Genomic DNA, 21,853 nt, shown 5'->3' with positions numbered 1-21,853 from the left:
CTTTGCCAAATGTCATACACAAACTTCTTTTTTATATTTATATAAAATGAAAATTTAAATATACTATATACATGTAGATAAGTAACTTCTTCACAAACCCTCTGTCAAATTGATAACAAAACAAATCTGGACTTGGTAAGAAGACTTTACACAGAAGTATTACTGCAAGAGAGAAAGGGGCTATTGTAACAAGGGGAGGGTGGTATTTCTCTGACCATAAGATCTGTAAGCATCTCAATCCTTGGGGGGGGGAAAAAAAAAGGTGTTTTTTTGTTTTGTTTTGTTTTGTTTTGTTTTTTCCATTCATAGAGAGAAACAAAGCTAGAAAAAGACTGGGTCTGTGGAAGAGGGACAAAAGTGAATGTTTTACTCTTGGACCAATCTAGTCTTTGGAAGGGCTTTTAGGGAGATTTTGCATGCTGGATTAGGCTGAGGTAGATGAAAGTTCAGCAATCTGAGGAACAGAAAATTTTAGCAAAGTTTAGAAAGCAAACTGTGGAAATACAGGCTAACCAAATGAGAAAAGCAAAGGCTATTTATTAAAGGCTTGCTACAGCAAGAAAGTCAGCCACTGTCATTTCAGAGCATGAGAGGAAGGCAGAAGAGTGGGAAAGCTTTATATCTAGTGAAAAAAAGAAGGCCTTCAGGTGTACCTTCATCGAAGGATGTTAACTTTGGGAAGCTGTGGGCAGGCTCACTAGAAGTTGGCCATCCTATGTGATTGGTTACACATTTGACTTTCTCTAATTGGTCCTGAGTTGAAAATAGGGACAATAATTGAGGAGCTGTCAGTTTTTAATGAGGTCCTGGACATTTTGAGCCAATTATTACAAGTTATTGTTTAATTTTCTTGCATGTCGCTAAAGAAAGCAATCTGGTTTCCTCAAAGTTTGATTTATGGCAGGCTGACTTCCTGGATTATTTGTTGTAGCTAAGAGTTGATTTCCTGGCTAGGTTAATGCAGGTTGTGGAACAACATCATATTTTTATATGTGGTCTGTTTATTGTCCATTTGCACAATCATTCTCTCAAAGCATTTTGTTCTGATAAGCCAATGGGGACAAACCAATTCAACTAATCATTTATTAGGCAAAAAATGGGAATTTGGAGGGTCTGTGTCTAGACTTGTCATAGGTAAATAATGGGGACATCTGTGAATCTTATCTATTAATGAGTTATGTGGGGCAGAGTGGTTCTTTGTTGCAAATGAATTTCCAGAGCACGTAAGTGTTGGAGAGATTTCTTAACCTTTGCTGTTTTCCAGGATCACAGGGCACTGATAAATTGCAACGTTGTCACCTCTGATCATGATTTATAAAACTATATGTAGGTGAACATATTTGCAAGTGTTAATTATGGACACAAACACCTCACAAGTTAATCTGATCATCTCTAATATGTGTATACATGCATATATATAATACAGATATAGCTTATATATAAATAGGAATATATCTTTTATTTCATATATATAGTAAATATGGTCTTCAGATTAAGTTCTGTGAGGTGTTTATGACTATGATAGATTTATGTTATATATGACATATATAATCTGTATATTTATATATGATATATAACATACACTTTATATATGATGTATTATGTAATTTATATTTTATATATAGAACTTTAAAAAATACTTTTTATTTCAATAGGTTTTTGGGGAGCAGGTGGTGTTTGGTTACATGAGTAAGTTTTTTAGTGGTGAGTTCTGAGATTTTGGTGCACCCATCACCTGAGCAGTGTACACTATACCCATTGTGTGATTTTTTATCCCTCCCACCTCCCACCGTTTCTCCCGAGGACCCAAAGTCTACTCTATTATTCTTATGCCTTCGCATCCTCATAGCTCAGCTCCCATATTTGAGAGAACATTTGATGTTTGGTTTTCCCTTCCTGAGTTACTTCACTTAGGAATAGTAGTCTTGAATTCCATTTAGTTGCTGCAAATGCCATCATTTCATTCCTTTTATGACTGAATAGTATTCCATAAGATATGTATATATACCACATTTTATTTTGAGACAGAGTTTTGCTCTGTCACCTAGGCTGGAGTGCAGTGGCTCAATCTCATCTCACTGCAACCACCACCTCCCAGGTTCAAGCGATTCTCTTGCCTCTATATACCACATTTTCTTTATCCACTCATTGATTGATTGGCATTTGGGCTGCTTCCATATTTTTGCAGTTCCAAATTGTGTTGCCATAAACATGCATATGCAAGTATCTTTTTCATATAATGGCTTCTTTTCCTCTGTGTAGATACCTAGTAGTAGGGTTGCTGGAGCAAACGGTAGATCTACTTTTAGTTCTTTAGGGAATCTCCACATTTTTTTCTGTAGTGGTTGTATTAATTTACATTCCCACCAGTAGTGTAAAAGTGTTCCCTATTATGGCATCCACACCAACATTTATTATTTTTTGACTTTTCAATTATGGCCATTCTTGCAGGAGTGAGGTAGAATCACTTTATAGATTTAATTTGTATGTTTCTGATAATTATTTTTCCATAAGCTGTTGATAATTTGTATATCTTATTTTGAGTGCTGTCTATTCATGTCTTTGGCCCACTTTTGATAGTATTTTCTTGGTTTTTTGGCTGATTTCCTTGAGTTATTTATAGATTCTGGTTATTAGTCCTTTGTCAGATGTACAGATTGTAAAGATTTTCTCCCATTCTGTGGGTTGTTTGTTAACTTTGCTGATTATCTCTTTTGCTGTCAAGAAACTCTTCCGTTTAAGTCTCATCTTTTTCTTTTTGTCACATTTGCTTTTGAGCTCTTGGTCATGAAGTCTTTGCCTACGCCTAATGTCTAGGTTTTTTCCAATGTATATCTTTTAGATTTTTATGGTTTCAGGTTTTAGGTTTAAGTGTTTGATTCATCTTGAGTTGAATTTTTTGTGTGTAAGTTAAGAAATGAGGATCCAGTTTTATTCTTCTACATGTGGTTTGCCAATTATCACAACACCATTTATTGAATAGAGTGTCCTCTCCCCACTTTATGTTTTGTTTGCTTTGTTGAAAGTTAGTTGGCTGTAAGTATTTGGCTATATTTCTGGGTTCTCTATTCTGTTTCATTAGTCTATGTGTTGATTTTATATCAGTGCAATGCTGTTTTGGTGATTATTCCCTTAGAGTATAGTTTGAAGCCTGATAATGTTATACCTCCAAATTTGTTCTTTTTGCTTAGTCTTGCTTTGGCTATGTAAACTCTTCGTGGTTCCATATGAATTTTAGGATATTTTTTCTAATTCTGTGCAGAATGACAGTGATATTTTGATGGGAATTGCATTGAATTTGTAGATTGCTTTTGGCAGTATGGTCACTGATATGGGTTGGCTGTGTCCTCACCCAAATCTCAACTTGACTTGTATCTCCCAGAATTCTCATGAGTTGTGGGAGGGACCCACTGGGAGGTAATTGAATCTTGGGGGCCATTCTTTCCCATGCTATTCTTATGACAGTGAATAAGTCTCATAAGATCTGATGGTTTTATCAGGGGTTTTCACTTTTGCATCTTCCTCACTTTCTCTTGCCACTGCCATGTAAGAAGAGCCTTTCACCTCCTGCCATGATTCTCAGGCCTCTCTAGCTATGTGGAACTGTAAGTCCAATTAAGCCTCTTTTTCTTCCCTATGTCAGTTATGTCTTTATCAGCAGTGTGAAAACAGTCTAAGACAGTCATCTTCACAATACTGATTCTACTCATCCATGAGCATGGGATGTGTTTCCATTTGTTTGTATCGTCCACGATTTCTTTCAGCAGTGTTTTGTTGTTTTCCTTGCCAAGGTCTTCCATGTTCTTGGTTAGGTATATTTCTAAGTATCTTATTTTTTGGCAACTATCATAAAAGGGATTGAGTTCTTGATTTGATTCTCAGCTTCGGCACTGTTGTTGTATAGCAGAGCTACTGATTTGTCTATATTAATTTTGTCTCCTGAAATTTTGCTGAATTTTTTTATCAGTTCTAGTTTTCTGGAGGAGTCTAGGGTTTTCTAGGTAAACAATCATATCATTAGCAAATAGCAACAGTCTGACTTCCTGTTTACTAATTTGGATGCCCTTTATTTTTTCCTCTTATCTGATTGCTCTGACTAGAACTTTCAGGAATTTATTGAACAGAAGTGGTGAAAGTGGGCATGCTTGTCCTGTTCTATTTCTCAAGAGAAATGCTTTCAACTTTTCCCTGTACAATATATTTTTGGCTGTTGGTATAGAACTTTTTTAGCGCTGTTTTAAGTACATAGAACAATTGAGAGAAAAGTAGAGAGATACCATATGCACCCTGCCCCCACATATGCATAGCCTACTACATCAGCAATATCCCCCACCAGAGTGGTAGAATTGTTAAAACTGAGGACTCTACATTGACACACCATTGTTATCCAAAGGTTAGAACTCGCTAGGGTTCACTCTTGATGCTACACATTCTCCAAGGTTTGGACAAACATAGGAGGACATGTACCCACCATTACGGTATCATGCAGAACAGTTTCACTGCTTTAATTCCCTGTGTGCTGCCTATTTCATCCCTCCCTCCTTTCTAACTCATGACAACCACTAATTTTTTACTGTCTGCAGTGTTTTGCCCTTTCCAGAATGTCCTATATTTGGAATCATATAGTATATAGGCCTTTGAGATTGACTTCTTTCACATATTAATATGCATTAAAGTTTTCCCCACATCTTTTCATGGTTTGGTAGCTATTGGCAGTGTCGAATAATATTCCATATGATCCTGGATGTACCACAGTTTATTTATCCATTTATTTATTGAAGAACAGCCTGGCTGATTATATATTTTTATAATTATGAATACATTATGAATATAGCTGCTATAAACATCCATGTGCAAGGTTTTCTGTGGAAATAAGTTTTTAATTCATTTGGGCATATAATAAGGAGTGAGATTGCTATATCATACAGTATATGTTTTGTTTTGTAAAAAACCACCAACCCGTCTTCCAAAGTGGTTGTATTATTTTGCATTTTCAACAGCAATGAATGAGAGTATCTGTTGCTTCACTTTCTTACCAGTATTTGTTGTTGTCAGTGTTCTGAGTTTTTGCCATTCTACTAGATGTGTAGTGATATCTCATTGTTTTAGTTTGCATTTCTTTGATTGAATATGATATGGATCATTATTTTATGTGCTAATTTGCCATTGCTTTGTATTCTTTGCTGTCTGTAAGGTTTTAGGTCCTTCTTTAAAAAAAAATCAGTTAGTTGTTTTTCTTACTTTGGCATTTAAGAGTTCTGCATACATTTGGGATAACAGTCTGCTATGGTTGAATGTGGTGTCACCTCCAAAATTTATGTTGAATCTTAGTCCTCATTTTGTTATATTAAGAATTTGAGCCTTTTGAAAATGGATTAATACTCTTAAAATAAAATCTTTAGAGAGCTCTCTTTTCCTTCCATATCTTTCACCATGTGAGGACATAGCATTCTTCCCTTCTGAAGGATGCAGCAGAGGCTGAACTGTGAGAAACATATTTGTTTTGTTTATAAATTACTAAGACTATGGTATTTTGTTATAGTATTACAAATAGACTAAGACACACTCCTTTATCAGATATGTCTTTTGAAAATATTTTCCCTAGTCTATGTCTCATTTTTTCCTTTTCTTGACAGAGTTTTACACAGAGTAGATTTTCTAAAACTTTTAATAATGTCCAGTTGAACAATTCTTTCTTTCATGGGCCATATTTTTGGTGACAGATCTGAAGAGATATCACCAAACAAAGTCATCTAGATTTTCTCCTATGTTATCTTCTAGAAATTTTATAGTTTTGTGTTTTTACATGTAGGTCTGTAGGCTATTTTGAGCCAGTTTTTATGAAGGTTGTTAGGTTTGTGTAGAGATATTATTATTATTATTATTATTATTATTATTGTATATGGATATCTAGTTGTTCCAGTAACATTTGTTGAAAAGACTGTCTTTTCTCCATTGTATTGCCTTTGCTTCTTTGTCAAATATTAGTTGATTGTATTTATATGGGTATATGTCTAGACCCATTATCCTGCTCTATTGATCTATTTTTTATATCCTTTTGCTAAAAGCATACTATTATGATTACTGTAGCCTTATAGTAAGTCTTGAATTTGGGTAGTATTAATCCTCCAACTTGGTTCTTCTCCTTCATTATTGTGTTGGCTAATCTGGGTCTTTTGTTCCTCTATATAAACTTTAGCATAAAGTTTATCTGCAAAGCAACTTGCTAGGATTTTATTGGTACTGTACTGAATCTACAGAACAAATTGGAATGAACCAACATCTTGACAATATTGAGTCTTCCTATACCTAAAAATAAAATATGTGCTGATTTGTATAATTGTCCTTTGGATTCTTTTCATTAGAGTTTCTTCATTTTTCTCATGTAGATCTTGTACATATTTTGTCTGACATATATGAAAATATTTCATTTTTTAGGGTAGATGTGAGTTGTATTGCATTGTTAATTTCAAATGCCACCTGCTGATGAATTTCTGTCTATTATTCCTTGCATGAATCTCTCAACTTTGATATAATTGCTTATCAGTTCCGGGAGGTTTTTCTGGTTTTCGTTTTTGTTTGGTTTTGAAGACAGGGTATCACTCTGTTGCTCAGGTTGAAATGCAGCTGGTGGTTTTCATTCATTTTTCTCTATTGACTTTCTATTTTTAATTTCATTTATTTCTACTCTAACTTATAATACTTATTTTCTTCTGCTTAATTGGTATTTAATTTGTTCTTCATTTTCTAGTTTTCTAAAGTGAAAGCTTAGATATTTGATTTTAGACTTTTTTCTTTGTGATATATGCAGTTAATGCTACTATTTCCCTCTAAATACTGTTTCTACTGTAGTCCTCAAATTTTGGTAAGTTATATTTTTATTTAGCTCAAGATATATTAAATTTTTGATTGAGATTTTTCTTTAACCCATGAGTTATTTAGAGGTGTGTAGTATAATCTCCATGTATGCTGGGATTTTCCATCTCTCTGCTATTACTTTCTAGTTTAATTTCACTCTGGTTTAAAAGCAGACATTATATATTTCTATTATTTTAAATTTGTCAGATGTATTTTATGGCCTCAAGTGTGGTCTATATTATGAAATGTTCCTTGTAAGCTTGAGAAGAGTGTATATTCTGCTCTTGTTGGATGAAGTAGTCTATATATTATCGTCAAATATATCCTATTGATGATATTGCTGGGCCCATGCCTTAGTCTGTTCAGACTGCTATAACAAAATGTCATAGACTGGGTAGCTTATAAACAACAGAAATTTTATTTCTCACAAATATGGGGGCTGTGAATTCAAGTAAATGTCTCTGGAAAATTCAGTAAGTGCATACTTTCTGGCTTACAGATCACAATTTCTTGCAGTGTCCTCACGTAGTGGGAGGAGCAAAGTTTCTTTATAAAGTCGTTTGAATAAGGGCACTAATCCCATTAGGTTCATAGACTGTGCCTTCTCTTAATATCCTTACATCACTTAAATACCTCATAACCTTGGGCGTTAAGATTTCAACATTTGAATTTGGGGGTGGGGGAAGGACCAACATTCAAACCACAGCAGTTTAACTCTATCTTTACTGGTTTTCTCTTTGCTGAATTTGTTCATTTCTAATACAGGGGTGTTGAAACCAACTAAAATAGTGAATTCATCTATTTCTTTGTGCAGTTCCATCAGTTCTTGCCTCATGAATATTGATGCTGCATTGTTAGAATGATGTGTTGTTATAGGAATTGCTATCTCTTCTTGGAGAATTAACCCATTTATCATCATGAAATGCACTTCTTTATTTGTGATAACAATTTTTTTGGCCTGTTGTATCTGAAATTAATACAGCTACTCTTGATTAGTACTAGCATGGTATATCTTTCTACATTCATTTACTTTTAATCTATATATGTCTATAGTTAAAGTGGGTTTATTGCAGACTACTTAGAGTTGCATATTATTTTTTGATCCATTCTGACATTTCCTGTCTTTGCATTGTTGCATTTAGAATATTGTGGTTTAAAGTGACTGCTGATATGGTTGAATTAATATCTACCATACTTATTACTGTTTTCTTTTTTTTAAGTAAAGTATCAAATATGTTATTTAACTCTTTAATTCATGAAGGAACCAGTAAGATATTATAAAAGAGAATTTGAGAAAATTTTTTATTTTATTTTTACTCTATCTGGTATTCTCATTATGTGTAAGTTACACCTTTTGTAGTAGTACCATGATTCTTTGATGTTCTACTTTATTTCAGTCTCTTTTTTCTTTGGTTTTCTGTTTTGGTAGTTTCAATTGATTTATCTTCAAGCGCAGTATTTCTTTCTTCAGCCATGTCCATTCTACTAAGTCCACCAAAGATATTCTTCATTTCTGTGCACATTATTTTTTTTATCTCTAGCATCTCTTTTTGATACTTTCTTAGGATTCTCACCTCTCTGCTAACATTTCCTATCTGTTTTTGCATGCTGTCTACATGATCTGTTAGAGCCTTTAGCATGTTAATCATAGTTGTTTTAAATTCCTAGTCTGGTAATTTCAAGACCCCTGCCATGTGTCTGTCTCTTCAAACTGTGTTTTTTTTCTTTCTTTCCTGCCATTTAGAGTATGTGTGTGTGTGTATCTTTTAGATAATAGATAGACAGATAAGATAGATAACTGAACATGATGTACAATGTAAAATGAATTATTCTAAATAAGTCTTTAGTAATGTGGTTTTAAGGCATGGAAGGAGAGAAATTAGTCTATAGTCCTGCAATAAGGCCTCTGTTTTTTAGTGAGTCTGTGTCTCAGTACTGTGAATATTTACAAGTGTTTTGCAGTTTTACCTCCCTGTTTATTTATTTATTTTTCTCTCCCTCTTTAGGTGGAACAGGATAGCTAAAGTGAGCTGGAGTTTGTTTAATATTTTCCTCTACTCACATGGAAGGCTGGAGGCTGGAGTTAGATATTTTCTTTCTCCCAGAGAAAGTTTGACTCTGATAAGACTCAGCAGGTTAGACTCAGTTTAACTAGTTCCTCCTGAGGGCACACCTGCTTAAGAACAGCGTGCTCTGGTGTAATTCAAAATGGTTCCTTTCCCCACTCCCTGCTGGGAGCACAAGGAGATTTTCCTCTCATGTTTAATGTGAGGACTCGGTCAAATTTCTGGAGGTAAAACTGACAAAAGCCTCCCATGTCAGAGTCCTTCTGCAGTTTTTAACTCGTATTGTTGTTCACCCTGAGCCTCTAGCAATTTGTCAACTACAGTTCCAGTCTTCTTACCCTGGCACTGGTTCCCCGGAGGTTTCTGTGCAGGTAGGCTGTGACTATATTCATCTGCCTGTTAGTCACTTCAATTTTGGGGACAGAGTTTTGCCCTGTGATGTCACTTCTTTTCAAACCTAAAGAGTTGTTGATTTTTCATTTTGTTTAACTCCTTATTAGAACAGAGTGAAGATTTCCAAGCTTCTTATATGCAGAACTAGAAAAATGCTCTATCGTGTACTTTTATATTTCTGTCTCCAAAGATGAAATATTTCATTTTGAGGTGTGTGTGTGTGTGTGTGTGTGTGTGTGTGTGTGTGTGTGTGTGTGTTTAAATAAATCAATCTAAATATTCAGGAGCATCCCTAAGGCAAATCAGTGTTTCTTCCAATGATGTATTAATGAGATATTTGAGGAACTTAGGAGAGTGTTACTCACCTAATGATGTTTGCTGCATTTTATGTTTGAGAATGTACTTTAGGCTATTATGAATATAGATACTACTTCCCATGTTACTGAGATTAATAGTTATCTTTTCCCATGTTGGCCATAGATACGATTCCTCAGGCTTTACTTTTCCCCACTCTTAATGTTAAGGACTCAGACACTCAAATTTTAGGTTTTTGTGATTGCCTTGCCACAGACTTGAGAACCTCCAGGGAATGGCGAGAATGGCGATTGAAACAGACATAATAGACACAAACTTTAGGATCTACCAAGAGTGCATTATAATATTATAATTCAGAGCAAAAAAAACAAAAACAAAAACAAAAACGAAACACAGAAAGCTTCATTCATAGAATTGTTCATTATCACTCTCATTGATTTTTCTTAAATTTAGCTCCTCATGGCCACAATAATTCAATGGAAGAGCCTCAGAAAATTTGAAAGTGTGGTTTAAAATATTGTGATTGACTGGTTTGTGTTGACAATAATTTGATGACCTAAACATGAAACAAGTGAGACGGTGGCATTTCTATTGTTACTCTCTCACTCCTTAATCTATATCAAAGCAGTATACATGTATCAACCCATTTCAGTCTTAACTCAATATGAGGCTTTCAAAATTGAGCCATAAATCATTTTGAAAAAGAAATCTAAAAAGGAAACAAATTTTTAATATAGGAAGGAGCTTTCCAAAATTTAATTTTGCAAATATCTTATTTAGAAATATGAGATATATAGGCCGGGCACAATGGCTCATACCTGTAATCCCAGCACTTTGGGAGGCCGAGGTGGGTGGATCACCTGAGTTCAGGAGTTCAAGAGCAGCCTAGCCAACATGGTGAAACCCTGTCTCTACCAAAAACACAAGAATCAGCAGGCGTGGTGGCAGGCACCTGTAATCCCCTTTACTCAGGAGCCTGAGGCAAGAGAATCGCTTGAACCTGGGAGGCAGAGGCTGCAGTGAGCTGAGATTGTGCCACTGCACTCCAGCCTGGGCAACAGAGCGAGACTCTATTTCAGAAAAAAGAAAAAAAGAAAGAAAAAAAAAAGATATATATGCCATGAAACAGCTGGTAGAAAATACAAGATTTTGTGCAGGCAAATATGAGAAAAATGGATCAAAGAAGTATATTTTGATGTCTGTAATGTGAAAGAGAACACTTAAATAATTTGAGAGATTGCTAGAGAAACTCCCTGTATCACAATGTATGTTACCATGCCATTATGTTACCATGCAAAAATAATTTGCATACAAGGGTTAATGGTTCACAGATGGTTACACAGTTATTCTCCAGTATATATTTCTCTTCAATATATATTGAAGTATACAATATTATATAGACAAAAGCCCCCCATGACTGAGTTCTCCTGCAGTTTTTAACTCTCATTGTTCTTATTCATGTGTACATATATATGGTATATGTCAACAGTTAAGCTATATATAATAGTTTATATAGATTATGTTTATATGATATACTTCAACAGTGTCTGTATATATAATATATATAAAACATATTATTTATATATAAAACATATATATTATTTATATATAAATCCTCAAATATATATGGCAGAAATAACTGTAAGAGTCTGTGAACCATTAACCCTTGCGTGCAAAGTAGTTTTAGATCAGCAAAACTCCATAAAATGAGAAATTATATGAGGAAGAAAATTTTCTTTAAGTATTATAGTCAATAGCTACAGCCAAAATATGGGAACCTTTGGGATGAGATCAAGGAGGGGTGTAAGTAGCAGAATGGGTAAATGAGAAATACCAGACAAATTTTACAAAACATGTCTCTGGCTATAAGTATTAGGATAATTTTGCTATTAGTTGTTAGTCAATCAGATTCTAAAACCAAGGGCTAATTAATTATATCAGGGAAAACTGGAGAGTGTTAGCAGCAAAGTCTCATTTTAAAAGGCAAAGAAATAAACTTCTAAGCCATATGTTTACTCTGTAGACAAGCAAAGAGAAGCAGCGATGAAAGTAGGAGTGGTCATAAATTTGTTCAAAATTCCTCATCTAGTCGATTTGGCTTTAAAAAATGCATAGTGACTAGACTGGCCCAGTGTATAATTTATAGAGAGTTTCTTACTTGAAAGATTACGTTGTTCAACTGAATAACTGTCACAAATACTGTAGGTATTTTACTCATATATTTTTGTCTTTACCACTTTAGTGCAGGCTCATTTGACTTCCAGCTGCCGTAAATAGTTGTTGTTGTTGTTTTCCTTTGCCTGAGGTTTATCTCTGGCTATTCAGTAAGCTTCAGCAACTAAAGCGTGGGGCCAGTTGTGCTGCAGATTAGGACCACTTGGGAGCAGTGCTTAACCAATGACTACAGGGAGTTTATGAAAAAAAATACACCAAGCTCCATGTCCCTTGTGTGGGATGATTTAGAGGCATGGTCTCCACATTGGCTCCCAGTGTTTCCCTAGCAGAATTAAGCTTCACCAACACACAGCGAGTAGCTGGCTTAATAATGTGCCTTATTTTATTTACCAACGCCTACTAAGTGATTTCTTCACCTTTCAAATAAACTACTTGCAAGAGATCTTTGTCTCATGGTCTACCACTGGAGCATCTGAATTAACCTGAAAATCACCTGAGCAAGTTATTTGATATAATGTAAATCTATGTGGATTAAATTATCTTATTTCATAGATGCTAACACAAAATAAACAGTCTATTCAGTGAATAGATCTCTAAAAGCTCTGCCTGTAGAAAGGGAGAAATCATGAACTTGAGTGTTTTGGTGAATATAAGGCAATAAATCTCATTCTGGTGTAGCCATTTTCAAGAAGAGTGGATGCTGTGAGTTGCACTAATACAGTGCCACGGTAGTTCTGGTCACTAATACAGGCACATGTACTGAGCCATAGTTTTGGCCTCTACTCCATATGTACTGCACAGCTAGCTAAGCTGCTAGAGGAGCCTACTGCAGAAGACAGCCTGCTGGGCTTGAGATAGAACGCACCTGCTCCTCATTGCTTTCTTCTGGGACCTTCTATGTTAAACTGCATCATCTCTTTTTCAATAAACACAGGGCTCAGTTATGGGAATACAACAGCAATGGGTGCCAGGGATAGAAAAAAAAGCCAGAAACTTCAGAGGCAAGTTGTTAGGACATTATTCTAGACAAAAAGAGTTGACTGCCAAGTTATATTGGTCACATACTCACTAGTATTACTGAGACATCCATAATCCTCCAAAAGAATCCTGAGAGGATAAAAGCTCAATTCTCAGAGGACCACAGATTTGCATTTATTTCCAGTGGCCCATTGTTACTTACATGGCTTGCTACTGAGCTCTTTCAAGCAAAATGCTGGAAAGACCCTGCTGGAAACTTCAATTCTTTTTTTTTTTTTTTTTTTTTTTTTTCCTTTTTGAGAAGAGTTTTGTTCTTGTTACCCAGGCTGGAGTGCAATGGCACGATCTCGGCTCACCACATCCTCCGCCTCCTGGGTTCAAGCAATTCTCCCGCCTCAGCCTCTCAAGTAGGTGGGACTACAGGCATGCGCCACCGTGCCCAGCTAATTTTTGTATTTTTAGTAGAGATGGGGTTTCACCATGTTGACCAGGATGGTCTCGATCTCTTGACCTCATGATCCATCGGCCTTGGCCTCCCAAAGTGCTGAGATTATAGGCGTGAGCCACCGCACCCGGCCAACTTCAATTCTTACATAAGTTTTTCACCTTTGTCCCTAAAATTAAGTGTCCTTAAGCAGCATTTCCACATATGTAGAATTAAAATAGCCAGTTAATGGTACATTCTTCTTTGTTGACATTCTTCCAGATTCTTTTTTCTTATGAACTTTCTGTCTGTTGATTCAAGCAGCCTGAGCTATTGAGAACTTCTGAGTTCTCAAGAATCAGAACTCACACTCAAGAAAGCTAAATGGTTCTTGAATAAATATGTGAGTTTTTCCCGAAGCGAGTGAAGCTGCTATTGTGAGTCACTGCCTCTTATGAGTCAATATGCGAGTTGGGAGAGAGCATAGACACAACATCCCTAAGATATCTCTGAACAAGTGGGTCTGGTGCACAAGGCTTTCCTCTCATCAATATCGTTTCTCTTTCCTCCACCCCACTCCCTCCCGAGCATCTTACAAAGGCTATTGACTCTCCCTTCTTCAGTAGAGGCAGTTACTTTTTGATACTGTATGTTCAGCCTAATGCGTATATTGCAGGATTTAGGATTTACAAGAAGATTGAAGTTGGTCCTTTCTATCACCTGTAGCTATTTGTCCCTAACTCCTTGGTCTTGATTATCATTTGATCCACAAGCCTGGTTTACAATGAGGAAAACATGGGCACATTTAGATGGAACATGATTGTGTTTTACCCAGGCTGAAAGAGCAAATGCGGTGAATAGAGAAGGTTTCACAGTTTTCTCTAGGGATTCTGTTAGTTTCCAAGAAATCAATACATAGTTATGCTCTATTATCTAATACCTTTCTATTATCTAATGCCTTTCTATTATCTATCCATCATATTAAAGAAGTTAAGAGCAATTTGTTGAATTCAGGCCAAGAAGAAGGTGAGAAACTATGTGGCAATGAATAATGATGAACTTAAACATTAGGTTATTATGGAGATTCTTGTTAAAACCTTTAGAGGCAAAAAATAAATTAGGCCAACTTAGATTTTGCCAGTACCTCAGTAACTCTTTTGGTGATAATCAAGAGTTGTTTATAAATGTCTGTATACATCAGTTTGAGAAAGAGAATCTTAAAGGATAGCGCAATTTCTCTCACCAATATTCAATAGAAATATTCAAAACACTGTTGTAAAAAAAATATTCAGGACACATTTGTTAAAGATGGTAAGGTAGATTTCATTCAAGAAGAGTCATGATGGTAGGTGTAGGCACTACTGCGATGGGATCCTGCAATAGGGAAAATAGATTGGACTCAGCTTCAACTCCAACAAGAACAAGGGGAATTTATAACCAAGAAACTGGGCACATGTCAGTGGATGCAAAATTACTAAAAGGAAACTTCTGGGCAAGGTGTCACGGCCCCGGCAGCAGAGAGTGGTTGGCTCTTGGATGATAAAATAATTTACCAACAATGGTATAGGATTGAAAAGAGAAGTTTTATTAGAACCCTTTGCAGCAGAGTACAGAGGGAGCTTCAGCAAGAGAAGACTGAACACGCTGTGGTGGATTCTCTTTAGGCGTGTTTATGGACCTTGAAGCAGGAACTTTATGGTAATTTGTGCCGTATGAGTCACATATGTGATATTCAATTATTACATTTGTAGTCATTTTGGTACCTTGATATCAGCAAGGGTTTCATAATGAGTTCTGACATGCATGCATTCCGGAGATGTATAGAAATTCAATCTAGGTACTTATAAATTCTTGGGAAAGAAACTTGTACTTGAAGTGGCTTTAGATAATAGGGAAATTTAATTGCCTCTGAATTCTTCAGATAAAACGTCTTGCCTCAGAGGGTCTGCCTGATGGCCACCAGGTGATCTTTTCTCTTCTCAGAAGCATCAAGGATAAGGTGTTTCTCGGTAAATTAACTTGATAGGACCATGCTGAAGGCAAAAAAGAATGATAAGATATGAAGAGTAGTTACATACCAAACATGGGAGATTTTCCCTAAATTGATTTAGTGAGATTCTTGCTTGAGCTGTATTCTGTAGGGACGGAAAAGGAAGCCTGAGGTCAGGCCTAGTCGAGTAGAGGACTCAGAGGAGCGTGATTAAAGGTTCTTTCCAAAGAAGACAGTCTTTGTAAGCACATATGTAAATGATAAGTTTCTAGTTGCCACATTAAAAAGAAACGAGTAAATTAATTTTAATAGTATGTATATTTATCTCAACATATCCAAGCTTTTTTAATTTCAAGATTCAGTTAATATAAAAATTATGAGATATTTTGTGATATTTTTGTACAAAGATTTTGAAATTTTGTGTCTGGATTATAATCATATCACATCTCAAATTGGATTAGCCACATTTCAAGAACTCAAGAGCCAACATGACCAGTGGCTACCATATTGGACAGCAGGTCTGTGTGCCATCTGGACACAAAATTCAGGGATGAAAGTACTGCTATTCTCATACCCAATAAAATGTTTATTGCTCAGGTGGCATTTCTATAATATAGTGATGAGAACTCGCAGTGGATAAAGCCATTTTCCAAAATAAATTGCTTATGTTTAGGCACTAGGTCCACTGCTCGGCACTGTATGTCTTGGAATTGTCTCAACTTGCTCCTTGGCATCTGTAGAAGGATACAGCAAGTTTTATTGCTTGTAGGACATGATTTGTTTGGCATTGAATAGGTAAACAATAATAGAAAGTATGGATGGTGTACATTTTCAGTGATGTTTACATTATGCATTTGGGAGTTTTTAGAATGGGAGCAAAATTTGCTCTTTTGTCACTCCCCCCACCCCCCACCATGCTTTATTTGTTGAAATAGCTTCATGACTACAAAGAATACTGCAAAAATATTTGGTAGGGCATTCTCCTTTCTTCTACCAATGTTTCTTGATAATCAGTAGCAAGAAAGTAAAGGCAGGGGGAACCATTTTTTAACGGTGCCAATTTCTTTGTTGTTTTTCTGGTCAGTGCCTGCTGCAAAGAATATAGAAATGGATGGGTCCCAGTTAGCTGTCCTGAGCATAAAATTATACATCCTGAGAAGATACCAGTCTCAGTTAATTCCATCTAGCTGTGAAGCATTAATATTTGAAATTGGAATGCCAGTCCCTGGAATGCTTATAGAGACAAAAGTTAATCACTAGAAAATACTCTAGACCTTTATCATCCCAGAGATGGCACCAAAGAAATCTACATAATAAACTTACTAATTCTTATCTATCACTAGTCTCCGTATATAGTTGCTTTGCACACTTTGCTGCTCCTAGAAGCTCAAAGTTCTTTCATTTCTTTTGTCATTTCTCTAAACATTTGTTTTCTTTTCCTTGTTAAGATGCTCTATCAGCCGAAATTCTTACTCCTACTAGTTACTCATTTCAGAATGCTCCCATGTATAAGCAGAATGCACAGGTTAATACATTTGTGTTTGGTTTTCTCTCATTAATCTGTTTTGTTTTTGTCAGTCTAATTTATAGGGCCTAAGAGAGGGAGGCTAAGAGGGAAGAAGGAACAATATATTTTTTTCTCCCCTACAGCAGTGAAAATGTGGAGCTATTTTAAGTTATTAAGATTTCTTTGCTCTTTCTTATTGGAGTAATCTAGTATATCTCTTTTACCCTTTGCATTCCTTCTTCATATTTCAAAGGATTTTGCTCAACAAAACAAACTGCTGTATCCTATGTAAGAATTTCTCACCACTTTAGTTTCAGTGGAGAATATAATTGGGATGTTCTATTTGTCAATATTTACTTTTTAGCTCAGCAAGACCTGCAAGAATCAATCGATGAAACTTCAAATACAGAAAACCATTTTATAGTGACAAATATTCTATATTAAAGTATCTCAGTTTTCAACAAATTGTATACAATATTCCTTCCTAAGCCCTAAGTCAAATAGCAAGATAACCTTTAATAACTCACAAAAAAGAAAAATTAAAAAAGAAAATAAACTTTTTTTGTATAAAGAACTTTAGGAAAACAGTGGGTTCTAGTTATAGCTAAATTGTGTTGTATTTAAAATATTTTCAACTTCAGAATTTTGTTTATTTTACCAATAGACATGGGACTCTAAGTTAGGTATAAAGCAAATTCAAAAATCTTTCCTCAAACATTAGATCTTGTCACAAAGTTCTCAAGTATGTGACTCTATTAGAAGAATTTTAAATTTAGAATCAGAGGAGTCACATCTCCTATGGATTGTTAGAAACTTAGAAATATAACATAGGAAAAAGAAATGGTAAGGAATGGCAAAAGGTGATGAGAAGATATTACTGAAAAATGTGTTAAAATCATTTTTTAAAGCTGGGGAACTATATAACCAGATCTACTATTGAACTACTGTTAGTAGGAAGAGAAAAGAGATAACCTGGGCATGGAAATTGTGCTTCTAATATTGTCTTAAACAGGCGTTAAAAAACTAGATTTTCATAATAAAAAAGAAAACTTTACATTCAGATGAAGGCTCATTTCCAGAAACATAGCCACTAAAAGCCTGCAGTATGTAAATATATATTTTTTCTGTTTTCAATCATACATTCTTCTCACCACTGCCAGTTTCAAATAGACATACATGCATATATATATGAAATTGGCCAAAGAGTTCGGATCACAAATTGTAAAGTAATTGAAAGTATACTATATTTATATTTATTAATTTTGTTGGTATAAGAGTGTGTGTGTGTGTGTGTGCACGTGTGTGTGTGTGTGTGTGTGTGTGTGTGTGTGTGTGTGTTGTGTGGTGGGGTGTAAGTTTCAATAGGTTCACATGAAATCAGTTTCCCAAACAGGATTTCTTAAAAGATCTTAAGGCATTCAGAATAATTTTTCTACTCTATGGAATATTATTTACCTCAAACCCTGAAAGTTTTAGGTAAATAAACACATATTTCGCATCCTGTTTTCCAGTTTTCATTATGAAGCAGACAACACGTTTTATTAGAAAAAATAATCTGGCCCCAAGATTTTATATTCATACAAGAATTTCAGTGTTCCTGCCAATGTATATCTTGGTTTCTCTAATATGTTGCATTTAATACTCCCATCTTAATCCTGCCTAGAAGTCAACGTTCACTCTCCATTACTATTGCACAAATATTCCAAGTATATTCATATAAATGCATCTCACAGCCTATTCCTATGCTTTAGAAGTTCTATTTGACTGCATAGGACTTCAATATTTAAAGAGCCTCACTGTACACCATTGCTTTTCAGTGATTTCCTGCCAGGATGCTAGTATTTGATTTGGAATTCAAACAGTTTTATGTTTGAGAAAAGAAAAAAGACATGGAAATACCTTATAAAAGTAGAGTCACTTTTTTCCTAATACAAACATCAACTCTATTCAGAGGATAAATGTTTAATAATTAATTAATCTATTCTTGAACATAATTTAATAGTTATCTAGAACCTACTATGGACAAGGCTAGTGTGCTGCTGATTATGGTGTAGGGGTGGAGGAGGAAATATAAAAATGAGTAAGCTTCTTGATATCTATAAAGGATTAAGCTATTAGTGAAGATGAGCTATACACAAATAATTACAGTGCAAGGAAATAAATAATAAATACCACAAGGCTGGAAGGAAGTGTTTTGTATTCAGAGAAGAGAGAATACACTCAACTGTGATGATTGGAGAAGATTTCAATCAGTAAGTGACATATTAGAAAGACACAAAAGATGAATAAGATTTACACAGCAGGCACAGCAGTCAATGAGAACAACAGGAACAGCCGCTCAGACTTGGAAAGGCCTATGTTGTATTCGGAAAATGATGCTTACCATGGGGAGAGCAGAGGTTCCCTGCAGTACAGCAATAAATTATCTTGGGAAGGGCCTCAAGGGACTGAGGAGTTAGTCCTTGGTGAAGATGGACTATTCATGGTGATTTGAGCTGTGAAATCACATTACAAAATAGTGTTCTTAGAAGGAAAAGACACTACTATATGATTATAGGGAGAAGATTAGTGGCAGAGCCTTGTTAGAGAGAGGGAAATCCTGTGAAGGATACAAAAAGATATTGTGAAAAACAATCAGCCAAGTGTTTGCCATAGAGGAGCAGGAAAAATAAAATGCCTACTCTGAGAGGCTGGTGCATCATTCAAAAGAGAGCATGAGGCTGAGGGAGGAGCAGCTTTGTCAGGGAATAGGCAGTCTAATGACAAATAGAGACTGAACTGTGCACGTGCAAATGTCCAATGGGCCAGGAATAAATGAACACTAGAAGACAAGGATGCCCTGGAGCATTAAGATCTATGTCTTTGTGTAAGCAGTAAACTTTGCAGGTAAGTATTCACTGATTTGAAGCATTCCTGAAGATTGAGAGAGCAGGCCATAGGAAATATAACAAATGCAAGGATAGGAGACATCCAAAGGCAAGAATCTCACCAATATTCTGGCTGGTTATGTGCATGAAAGAAAACAAGACAAAGGAATGGAACATGTTTTGAAATTCACACTAATTTTTGTATACTCAATTTGCACCTAGTTGGGATCCTACAAATTTTTGGCTAATATTCTTCAAAATATGATGTTATGTCAACTAAGAAGCTGTGAATTTAGAGAAAGAGCTGAATATGGTAAAATGAAATACTCAAGGAATCAGTTAATAATAAGAGGTAAAAGGAAGTCATGTGAAGAAATCGAGGAGGCAGGTCAAAAGGGAAAACAGTCAATTAATTTGAGACCAAAAAAACTCAGAAGTTCACAGAATCTAGAGTGAAAGGTAAGGAGGAGAGAGTCAAAGACCAGAACAGGTATGCAGTAAGAGCAGAGCAAGCAAACGGGAGGTACCGAAATGAAGCAGTAGCTTAATGCCTGGGAAATGTCTAGCTGATGTGAATTTAGGCATGTGTAAGCTGCTAAAATGTCACTGTAGAGTTTTATTTATTTTCTCATGGTTTATTCTATTACTGCTGTTTTGTAGCAGTAGGTGAAATTTCTTACAGAATTTCTATATGTCATTGACTCCCAATTTTGATTACTCATTTGAATGGCGTCAAGAGCTTTATTGATTACTGAGGTCTAGGCTCTTCCTGTAACGGGGAGCATACTCAGCTCCCTCTTCTTCCTAAGGGGTTCTTAGCCTCACTAACCCCAAAGAATGGGGAAAGGGGCCCCTGCAGGCACAGTGAGTTTGCCGTTACCGTGGACCCAAAGAGTTTTGCAGAAAAGCAAATTATTAGCCAGAAAGACAAATAGCTCCCATGCTGTAGTGGGAGGGGACCCAGAGAAGGAGTCCCTACAGGAGGAGCAGCGGGCAGTTTTAACCCTTGAGTTATTGCCTCCCTGTTCTCGTCCAATGAGAGGAGATCTTTCAAATTTCTGGAGTGAGTGATCTTTGACTCTGGTACTGGATTGGCCACTTGGTCCAAAACTCTGAGTTACAAAGCCCCTCCTCCCAGAACTTCCGGGTTTTTTTTTTTTTTTTTTTTTTTTTTTTTTTTTTTTTTCTGAACAAAGGAGCCCACCTGGCTCTCCTGACATACAGGGCCCATGGGAAACCCAAACAAAGAACTTTACCTTTGAAACCCCTCTGGTGGCCTGATAAGGCTTGGATATGGGAAACTCCTGCCTGTGAAGCCACAACCCTCGGGGACCCAGGAAGAGTCTGTCTGGTTGGCAGATGGAGGCATGGAGCCGGGAAACTCCTGCCTTTGAAAACATGCCCCTCCTGGACCAGGGAAGAGAAGTCCCTCATTTCTACAAGACTCCATTTTTATTCTCCTGGGTGCTGTTTGTGCATATGGAGTTTAGAAGCTGATTCTAAACTATCTAGTCACTAGTAGATTAGGTGATTCTGCTGGCCAACACAGAACTGCTGTATATGTAAAGCAGACCAAAATGGAGCTGCCCACAGGGGACAGATTAGAACCTGTTCACCACAGCTCACATTCTGACTCATTCAATCCAGTTTGTAAAGCAGAACCCCAAGAGTCGTATAAAAATGCAGAATCCTCAGTCCCACCCAAAATCCATTGAATATGAATCTAAGTGTTGAATGCGGGACTGAGCATAAGTGATTCTGAGGAACACCTGTTTAAAACTTACTGCCATAGCCCTCCCTGAACCACACTTTATAAACCACTGCTATAAGTAAAGATTTTGACTTCTGCTGAATTCCTAAGCTTCCTGTGATCTGATTAGGTCATTTATGATTCGGGGTTATTAGTTTCCATTCCTATATTAAATAAAAAATACTCTAATTGTCATTAATTGACAACTATGAACTATAAATTTTGCTGGTCCCTGAAGATTCAATGTCACACTATGGTCTTTGTCATTAAGAAACCATCCATCTAGTGGGAAAATGAGTGAATAATTATAACTTGGTAGACACAGGCAGGAGATCAAGCGTTGAGCCCAAATAGTCTATGTCAAAAGCTTCCGTGATGAGAGAGATCATGAGAAGAATGCCTGCTGGAGACAGAGCAGGAGTGCATGAGAAAGGTAGGAAAGAAACCAGCAAACTGGCAAACAGATAACACTCCAATAAAAGCTTTCTCTGGGAGGTTTGTGATGTATCTCATCTCTCCTCCTTCCCTTT

The 21,853-nt window shown here is 36.1% G+C and overlaps 1 long non-coding RNA gene across 1 annotated transcript in view; it reads left to right on the top strand.

Moving 5' to 3' along the window:
- LOC141584477 (uncharacterized) overlaps positions 1 to 21,853 on the top strand; it is a 349,631-nt gene that overhangs the window by 67,997 nt on the left and 259,781 nt on the right. The gene's annotated exons all lie outside the window — the stretch shown is intronic.

The sequence above is a fragment of the Saimiri boliviensis genome, chromosome 5, assembly GCF_048565385.1.
Source record: "Saimiri boliviensis isolate mSaiBol1 chromosome 5, mSaiBol1.pri, whole genome shotgun sequence".
In the NCBI taxonomy this organism is placed as follows: domain Eukaryota; kingdom Metazoa; phylum Chordata; class Mammalia; order Primates; family Cebidae; genus Saimiri; species Saimiri boliviensis.
Note: the sequence above shows the minus strand (reverse complement) of the source record. Positions and strands in the feature narration are given on the sequence as shown.